The sequence below is a fragment of the Nannobrachium achirus genome (assembly GCF_963921795.1).
Source record: "Nannobrachium achirus genome assembly, chromosome: 19".
In the NCBI taxonomy this organism is placed as follows: domain Eukaryota; kingdom Metazoa; phylum Chordata; class Actinopteri; order Myctophiformes; family Myctophidae; genus Nannobrachium; species Nannobrachium achirus.
In genome coordinates this window covers 44,441,479-44,452,382 of record NC_137826.1, presented here as the reverse complement: position 1 = coordinate 44,452,382, position 10,904 = coordinate 44,441,479, and positions in this window count along the sequence as shown.

The window sequence follows — 10,904 nt, the reverse complement described above, 5'->3', positions numbered from 1 at the left end:
TTTAAAATCTAAATAGGCCTACTATACATTAATCAATAAAAAAATCAATCCCTATTTTGGACATGTCATTAAACTTCCAAACCTTAAAGCAGTGGTTCTCAACCTGTGGGTCGGGACCAAATTATTTTGGGGGTTCCCTCAGCAGCAAACAAACCAACATACAGTTTGAGTGTATAGAGGATGTCTGCACACTTCTACATTGACAGTTTAAGGACTTTATAATACCTCTAAAATGACAATTTAAACATTGGCCAAATCGTCAAATATTAGAGGCAGAAATCTACATGCTCACAATGCTTCGCAATCTGCTATTTTCACAATAGAATCGTGTTGTACTAAATGTAATGTCTCAACTCTTAGTGCTAGTCAGGGTGGGGGTCCCCAGTTAAAATATGATTGTTTTGGGGGTCGCGGCCTGAAAAAGTTGAGAACCACTGCCTTAAAGAATAGTGAAAATAGCTGATCTGAGCTTGTAGACTAGCTACTTTCACTAGTCTTGCACGACACTATTGTGCATCAAAGTATAAAATAGGGCTAAAGTCATTAATCAGGAAAGGAATCTATTGATCAGGCTAATCATGATTCGTGAAGACAGTTGAAGACCTACATCCATCACAGCTTTCATCAGTGAATATAATCACACACTGATGCTGCACATGTCTGATCAGGTCTCATACAAATGCAGCATATAATGTATACCAACATACCATGTTACATGATAACAGAAACAAATAAAAAGTGTGCACACGCACAAAAATCACTACTATTTATACAATCTGGGAACTCATCTATCCTTGAAAGATTACTATTTATATGATGAATTCTCTATGTATGATATATTTCAGACTGTGACATCACAAGTTATTTTGTAGAATAAATGTTGTTTATATGAGTCATTGTAAGGAGAAGAGAATGATGGCATACATGTTCCAAACAGTTGAGAGTTTGGTTATTGTACCAGAATGTTCTGGGAAACAGGAAAACAGTTCAGACATCATATAATAGCTCATGTTTAATATAACCTCCCCGACAATAAACCATTAGATTTATATCATAATTAAACATCTTGCACAGCCCTGTGAAATACGGTGTGTGTGTGTGTGTGTGTGTGTGTGTGTGTGTGTGTGTGTGTGTGTGTGTGTGTGTGTGTGTGTGTGTGCGTGTGTGTGTCTGTGTAATGAAATGTAGCTTATTAGTGAAATAGCCATTACCATGTAATTCATTAAAATAAACATGCCTCCCATTGGACATGTACTGTAATAGAGAACAGAAAGATTACATGATTAAAACATAACATAACTACTGTATAACATTCTCGGAAAGAAAACTGAACCCCCCAGTAAGCTCATTTGTAGTGAACATTTTATTTTTTATTATGTTGTTGTGAATAAGCTGGTGAGTGATGGAAACTTTTCTCATTGTGGATATGCTGGTGTCTCTTCAGACTAGCTGACTGACTGTAACTCTTGTCACAATGTTTACAGTGGAAAGGCTTTTCTCCAGTGTGGATACGCTGGTGTCTCTTCAGGTCACCTGGCTGATTGAAACTCTTGTCACAATTTTTACATGGGAAAGGTTTTTCTCCAGTGTGGATACGCTGGTGTGCTGTCAGGTGATATGACTGATTGAAACTCTTGTCACAATGTTCACAGTTGTAAGGTCTTTCTCCAGTGTGGATACGCTGGTGTGCCTTCAGGTAAGATGGCTGGTTGAAACTCTTGTCACAATGTTCACAGTTGTAAGGTTTTTCTCCAGTGTGAATACGCTGGTGTACCTTCAGGGAGGCTGGATGATTGAAACTCTTGCCACAATGTTCACAGCGGTGAGAGTGGACACTCTGATGTCTCTTCAGGTCAGATGCCTGAATGAAACTCTTGTCACAATGTTCACAACGGTAAGGTTTTTCTCCAGTGTGGACACTCTGGTGTCTCTTCAGGTGGTATGACTGAGTGAAACTCTTGTCACAATGTTCACAGTTGTAACGTCTTTCTCCAGCGTGGATGTTGTGGCTCCTCTCTATGTGTTTATGGAGGAAGGCCTGAGCCTGGGAAGACTGGGAAATCACACCTGAGAGAGAGAGAAAGATATGAGAGAGAGAGAGGTCTGTAACTCAGAGAGTTCAAACGGCACCAAAATGGACCATTTGCACCCGTGAACGATCCCAGGAGTACAAATCACAGAATACAACCGGAAATCACAAAATCTTGGATCACATGACCACATGGGGTGGCAGCCTGCATTACAAACCATTGTAAACAATGAAGCAATGGTCCCAAAATATGAGTTCAACCAATTTCTTTGGACCAAATCGACAAATGGGCAGATGACATCAACATCCCCAAAAGAATTACCATAATTGCCGGACTATAAGCCGCACCAGCTAAATTTAAAGGTGTATTCAGTGATAATGAAAGTGGCCGGGGGTCATCTTGTCCCTTACTGGCCTTACAGCGTGGAAATGTTTAGTTTTTTATAGATTTTTTACACCATTATAATGTTCTCGTTTTGATACTGACTTACTACGAGAATGTGTTATTTTATGAGTTCAGTAGTTTACAATCTAGGCATTTAGCAGACGTTCTTATTTCAGAGCGACTATGGTTGTCAAAACTTTTATTTTGACCATAACTAAACATCATAACATAACTACGGCCATACTCTACCCTGATTGGTCGAGGACTTGCTGGCCACCTCTGAAACCCGAATCTAGCTATGCTCGCAACACAGGCCATGGTGGAAGTCCTTATATGGTCAGCACACATTCTAGTGAGGAGAATGAATGGAAAATGTACCAATTATATTTTTATTTGAATGAAATACAATCACTGAATAGACCTTTAAAACGAAAAACAGATGTGGACACATACAGGGTGCACCGGACTATAAGCCACACCGGACTATAAGGCGCAGGTGTCCACGTTAATGGGAGGGGATTCTCGGGACAAAGATCGCTGTTTGGGAAACCTCCCTTTTATTCACATATTAACTGGCCAACAACAACAAGCACAAATAGGCCTACAATAAATGTCCCAGCAGTGATCTGCCGTTAGGTGAATAAAGCAGGGTTGCCAACACTGACTTTATCAAATCAAATTCTGTACACCTACATTATTATCATTTTCCAATGAGTATAAAGTAAGCCTAATAAAATGATCACAATCGGAGTTCCACAACCCCCCCAAAAATCTCCTGAATTCTGACTGTCCAATGTTGGCAACCCTGTCTGCATTCGTTTCACATTCAGAATTGTTATGACAATAACGAATAAAGATTAAGGGCTGTGCCATCATTCTAAATGGGAAGCATTAGCCCACAAGTAAAACAATATAATAATGACTAGACAAAAAGAACGGTCCATAATACTGTACTGTAAAGATGTTCACATATCGATAAAGGAAAGGAAAAAAGAACATTGGCGGCTGTGCCATCAGTCTAAATGGGCCAGCATTAACCCACAAGTAAACCAATATAATAATGACTGGACAAAAAGAATGGTCCATAATACTGTAACAGAGTTGCAATTGTCTTTGGTTGCGCGACCCGCCGCCCCATAACAGCAGGGGTCTCTGATGCGAAAACCCCCCAAGTTCAAACCGCGCCAACGCTTTGTCACAACAGGCTGTTTCAACAAAGAAACAAGCCTATATATGCATATCAATAGACCTGAATAGTAGGCTAGGTGTTAAGTGACGTGTGCGTGACCTCAAACATTGAATCAGCACTCCAACACTAATGTAATGATGTTTACATATCAAAAAAGAAAACACACATACCGTAGGCCTCCAATGGCTCTGCCAAGGGTAGAGAGAACAGGCATATTACCGTAAATCAATCAAAAGTCATTGATCCTCATCTCATAAATCAAATCCTCTCGTAAATCAAATAATGATCCTCTCGTAAATCAAATAATGATATTCTCGTAAAATAATGATCCTCTCGTAAATCAAATGATCCTCTCATAAATCAAATAATGATCCTCTCGTAAATCAATCAAACGTCATTGATCTTCATCTTCATCTTCTTCCTGCGTACTAAATCCACCAAAGTTGTCTTCATCAGTGTCGGAATTGAACAAATCCAGAATGGCTTCATCAACCACTCTCTCAGTCTCTGTTTCGTTGTCGCTCTCAGTGTCACTTTCGTCTCGAGGCGAAGTCACGCTGTCCTCTTCATCACGCAGCAGTCCAGCCTTGAAGAAGACGAGTTTACGGTTAGAAGTTTGCAATAGGAAAAAGTACAGTTTCATGACAGCACAAATCACTGTTACACGGTCAACTAAAAGGAGATCCTAGTAAGCTTTACGGCTTATTTAGCCTACACATGAAGTTCATGTCATGAATCACTTTATGTACTGTATGTCATATACCATTGAAAGACAGACGGATAGAACACAGTGGGTACTTTACATAGGATAACATCAATTACAAAAGCAGAAATTACCTTTCGGAACCCGTTGGTGATCGTGGATTGTTTCACACCGTTCCACGCTGTCAGGATCCACTGGCAGACTTGAGCATAGGTTGCTCTCCGCATGCGACCAGTTTTGGTGAATGATTTCTCGCCGTCCGTCATCCAAGCCTCCCACTGAACTCGTAGTAGCACTTTAAATGCACGATTCACACTGATGTTGAGAGGCTGCAAATGCTTCGTTGTGCCCCCTGGAATCACAGCTGGAATGGAGTTTGCTCTCTTGATGGCTGCTTTCACAGGATCTGTTATATGGGCCCTCATGCTGTCCAAAACGAGCAGTGCTTTTTTTTTGTGAAGAAATCCTCCTGGTCGCTTGCCATAGCACTCCGTCAGCCATTCCTTCATTAAGCTTTCTATCATCCACCCTTTCTGGTTGACTTTCACGACGATGTTTTTCGGGAGTTTTTCTTTTGGCATAGTCATCCTCTTAAAAATCACCATTGGTGGAAGCTTTAGCCCAGACGCTGTGCAGCTCAGAACACAAGTGAAATGCGTTCTTTCATGGCCAGTTGTTTTCAACGTGATGGACGCTTCACCTCTCTTGTTCACACTCCTAGTGAGAGGCAGGTCAAACGTCAGAGGTACTTCATCCATGTTTATGATCTCGTCCGGTCTGATGGAATGTTCGCCTATCTTTCTTTGTGTGTATTCTCGGAAGTTTGTAATTTTTTCCTCGTAGTCGGGAGGGAGTTGCTGACACAGAGTCGTCCGCGCCCTGATGGACAGGCCTTTTCTTCTCAGAAATCTGAGACACCAAGATGGACCACCTCTAAAATCTCCAATGTTCATTTCAGTGGCGATTGTTTTGGCTTTCAGTCGGATCTGCACGGTGGAAATACCTCGGCCGTCGGCTCTCTGTGTGTTCACCCAGTCTTCAAGAACGTTTTCAAGTTCTGGCCATCTGCTTTTATTACCTCTGAAAGCTTTTTTCGTCTTTTTGCATTGAGTCAGTTCCTCACGCTGCCGTCTCCAACGTCTCACCATTGATTCATTGACGCCAAAGGTACGTGCAGCAGCTCTATTTCCTTCTTTGACAGCCACGTCAATTGTCTTTAACTTAAACGCTGCATCATATGCACTTCTCCGTCTGTTTTCCATATTGTGCATGAAACGAAAGTGATAGTTTGCTCCTGAAACGAAAGTGATGGTGTACACATGAAAAGAAAGTGAAAACAACTATGGCACCTGTAGTCTGTCTCGCTATTGCGCTTCCCACTAGAGCGGATAAAAAAACACTACATTTCCCATCAAGCATTTCCTCATTCTGATCGGTGTCTCTGTGCTCCATTCTCTGCATTGCTCAGACCAAAAAAATACATATATAAACCGCACCGGACTTTAAGGTGCAAGGCTGAAAACATGGGAAAAAAGCCGCGGCTTATAGTCCGGCAATTACGGTAAATAGAAGGGTACATCCACAATATTCATGGCAGTAGGTTGCAATGTTACTCCGTACAAAGACTTGCTACAGTAGTGCTTGCTCTGCCATCATATTAACTTACTGTATCGTGATTTTTTAATCAGGAACAATCTAACAACAAATACTTAATATGATGGCGGAGCAAGCACTGCACAGATAGCAAGTCTTTGTACACATTAAGGTTGCAACCTAACTTGAATATCATTACCGTGGATGTAATCAATCCAGTTACTGTAGCCCTTCTATTTAATCCTTTTGGGGATGTTGAAGTTGTTGTTGTTGAAAGTTGAAGTCATCTGCCCATTTGTCAATTTGGTCAAAAGAAATTGGTTGAACAGAACTCATATTCTGGGACCATCTCTCCATTGTTTACAATGCTTTGTAATGCAGGCTGCCACCCCATGTGGTCCTGTGATCCAAGATGGCCCCGGTGTGAATAAGGTCTATAGGCTCTGGTTCATTGCTGATGCAAAGAAATGGCTTCATCTCGGAATCTACTTCCAAAACGCCAAGAAGGCAGAGAGCCACTCTTTTTCACGGCGACACTGGGCCGTGACGGTAGGCCGCAGTACATACAGTAGCATTACAATTAAAACAATGGCAGCCCATGTGTTAATAAATACTTGACAGTCAACGTGTCAATATGTTTTATTTTATTTTTGTTTCTGTTTTATTTCACCCAATTTAGTCCTTATACCAATTCAAATCCATAACACTGACTGACCTCCACTGGTCTCCTCCTGTTGTGTCCAATACTCCCAATCATCACTTGGTTCATCTGTGTCTCCTAGTTTCTGGCTGGTTACAGAGTTGGTGATTGGCTGAGAGGCTGCTGAGGTGATCTCAGTGTGTCTGAACCTGTGGTGTTCATGGAGGAAGTCGTAAGATGTGCAGCTGAACAGACACTCAGGATGGGGACAGTGAAAGAACTGGGAAGACTGGGACCTCACTCCTGAGAGAAAAAGACAGAGACAAAGAAAACAGACAACCAGACAAAGAGTGGGTGAGAGAGGGCAAGAGTTTTTAAAATCATCTTGTTATAGCGCCGCCAAGAGGCAGATTTGCAAAACTCATATTACTCCAACAGATTTTTGTCCAAACATCATGCATATCAGTACTAGGGCTATCAAGGTTAACGCAATAACGAATTCAAGCAAACCGATTTTAACGGTGCTATTTGTTTTGAGGGGCGATTAACATTCTGTGACTCCGTGGGGTAGTGGTTCTCAACCTTTTCAGGCCGTGACCCTCAAAATAATAATATTTTAACTGGGGACCCCCCACCCTGAACACTAAGAGTTGAGGCATTACATTTTGTATAACACGGTTCTATTGTGAAAATATTGTGAGCATGTAGATCTGCTATTTTCACAATGTCTGCCTCTAATATTTGACAATTTGGACAATGTTTAATTTGTCATTTTAGAGGTATTAAATGTCCTTAAATTGTCACTTTAGAAACGTGCATAATATACTCCCTAAACACTTAAGTTTATGTTGGTTTGTTTAGTGTTGAGTGAGAAAACAATGTTTCACATTAAGTTAATCATCTGGGGACCCCTCAAAATAATTTGGGGAACCCCCTGGGGGTCCCGACCCACAGGTCGAGGACCACCGGTCTGGGCAAAGAGGAAGCTATGCACTGATGTCGATGCCGCAAATGAACAAACCTCTGTGAACAGCAAAACGCTCTCTCGCTCGCTTGCACACAGACTCTCACTCCCTCCCTCCAAGTCCCCTTTATGTCCAGTCGTTGAATGTGATACAAAGTATTTCACACAGACCCTCATCCTTCACAATGTTACACCATTTGGAGACCTCGGTTGAAAGTTTGCGGCTTGTTTGCGAGTTGTCGAGCTGTCTCCTCGACAAACTATCCAGCGTGGCTTGCATTTAGCCAGGAGGGTGCGTAGGGTTCTCTGCATCGTCTGTGTGCTTAGCCGACAACTAAGTGGTATTTTAGACTAGACTTGCCATTCAAAATACTATCTTTCTTTTTATCGGGAGAGAAACGGGGCTGTGTGTGTGTGTGTGTGTGTGTGTGTGTGTGGGAAGAGGAACAGAAAATGGGGATGAATAGTTGAAGCGTAAATTCGAACACACCGATTTGTGTTAGTAATCATTAGTATGCAATGCTACAATTAGTACATCAATATGCTCATCTGTTTATGTTGGGTGGTGAGTTTATGATTTCAGCATTTTAATTTTCTCCCATGCACACCTTTTGTTACTTACTTAGGATTCTGGACAGTATTTGTCATTGTTCCATAATAATAAACATACATTTGTATAAAGCAAGCCTACTCCCATGTTGATGAGAGTTTAAAAGTTGAAAATAATCTGTCTAAGGTAGATTTAGAACGGATACAAAAGCGGTGTGATTAATCATGATTAAATATTTTTAATTGATTGACAGCCCTCAGTACACATTATCTCTAGTATTGTCATCAAGACAGACCTGTCTGATTTTAAATTTTCTATCCTTAATGGCTAAGATTGGCTTTCACAGTTTGTAGGAGTGGAGTAAACAAAAAGCCAGGTTCCTACAATAAGCTAGTTGGCCTGGTGGAGAGTGGAGACCTTTGCTCAGAGTAGTACATTTTTATACCGGTAGTTGAATGTGTCTCTTTTTCTTCCAATTTAGTCGTTATGACAAGTCCCCATTTTCCCAACACATGTCAAGTCCTGTCCCTGTGTTTAACACTGACTGACCTTCACTGGTCTCCTCCCAATCATCGCCGTCTTCAGTTACTTCAGTGTCAGATTCAAGCTCAACTTCAGAGTAGTGTGAAGAGACGTCTTCATCACCATCTTCACTTTCCACGGGCTCCTCTGGTCTTTGAAGTAGCTCCTCTTTAAGCTCTTCTTGTTCCTCTTTAATGTGTGGAGGCTCTGGTTCTTCCTGGAGCAGATCCTCCTCTTTACACACAACCATGTTCAGGATGGCTAGGAGCAGAAAAATAACACGTGGTCAACACTGCATTCCTAAAATGTATTTTTTACTTCCTAACATGTTTAACTCGCCTGAGAAACCTTGTGTTTAGTTTTAAATGTAGAATATCATTGGTCTCATGATGAGGTGATTAATGAGTTGAGAAATCCTTTTATAGATGTTTTATTACGAGTGCATTTTAGACATTTATATTGTATTTTTTTGCATCTGGCAGTCGGTGTGTTATTATATCTATTTTATTTTGTTTCATTTTTTCCCCCACCTAATTTAGTCGTTATGCCAAATCCCATACATTGTCCCTGTCCTTGCGTTTAACACTGACTGACCTCCACTGGTCTCCTCACAATCATCACTGTCTTCATTGACTTCAGTGTCAGATTCAAGTTCAACTTCAACTTCACAGCAGTGTGAAGAGATGTCTTCAGGACCATCTTCACTTTTCACTGCTGGTAATGTCAACATTGATCCACCAGGCTCCTCTGGTCTTTGAAGTTGTTCCTCTTTAATGTGTGGAGGCTCTGGTTCCTCCTGTTCCTCTTTAATGTGTGGAGGCTCTGGTTCCTCCTGTTCCTCTTTACTGTGTGGAGGCTCTGGTTCCTCCTGGAGCAGACTGAAGCTCCTCTCCTGTTCAGGAGAAACCTCCTCTTTACACACAGCCAGGATGTCTAGGAGCAGAACAATAACATAATAGTCAACAATGGATTCCTAAAATGTCAATACATTGTTCTACCATGTTCCATGTACAACATTAGCTACCACCTAAGATTGACTAAACAGTTACAGTACAGTACAGTACAGTACAGTACAGTACAGTACAGTAAACAGGTTATTATAGGTGTTTCTGGAAGCCCTGAAAAATCTGTCTTCAAAGTTTTACCAAGATATTAGAAAAATACTTTATGCAACAAATGAAATGAGCATCAAATATTTAATTTGAATGATGCAATTATGAAACAATATTACTACTCTGATTGGTTGTAGGTCTAACCAATAGAGTCTGTTGTAATCCATTGTAACCACCTCAGTCTGTGTGAATTGTTTTATAACCGCCACTTGGGGAAAACAATAACACTGATAAGAACCAGTCTAATATCCACCAGTGATATTGTCTGGCTATGCGAGGCAGTTGACTGGGTTTGATGCAGTATTTATTTCCCCCTCTACACCATAAGTCGTTACAAAATAAAATAGCCTACTGTCTCTGCAAGCTCACATTGCGTCAATACAATTTGAGCTTCAAGTTGTTAAATGCCAGATCAAGAAGCTGGGAACAAGCCTGCCATAGATCTATCTGTGTTATCTCACACAGATCCCATTCACAGACACATTTTAGATGTCTCACCTACTACAGAGCTAGAGTAAAATATTGTGATGGACAAATACAGTATGAACAAAAGGTAGAGCACATGAAACTTACTGAGGTGTGGGTGGTCTTCAGGTTCCTCCAGTTTAATAGAAATGTCCCTGGCTGATTCTGGAGAGTTCATCTTCACCTGCAGGCTGGACTCCACACTGGTTTTAAATGAAGAAATTGAATAAGGACTTTATATATAAATATATGTTTTAATTAAGTGCTACATTTATATTTTTATATGAGGACAGGGTACATCCACCAGTTCATTAAGTATACCTCTTTGGCACCTTAGCAGTTAGCACCACCCACCTGACCCAGTCCCTACGCCTCCACTTACCTATTCTATACCCAGATGTCTCCTAGCCTCGCAAGCCATCCCGAGCTACGTCATCACCAATGTGCTTTCTTTTTCGAGAGTCTGGCTGTTGCGAGGCTAGATGTCTCCACCCCTAAGTGCCCACTCGTTCAGGTGCCCAGAAGCCCAGTCATCCCAAACATATGGTGGACAGATGTTCCTAGTGCCCACCTTTTACATTGAACTGGAAGATAATGGGATGAACAAGTAAAACATGGTTCTTGTTATTGAAGTATTATCCTTCAGGTTGTTAAGTATGATATTTATGGTTTATGTAAACAAACTGTTAACGCCAACGTTGTCTGTTTTCTTGTGCAAGATATTATCTTTATAATGTACATAACAATTTCAC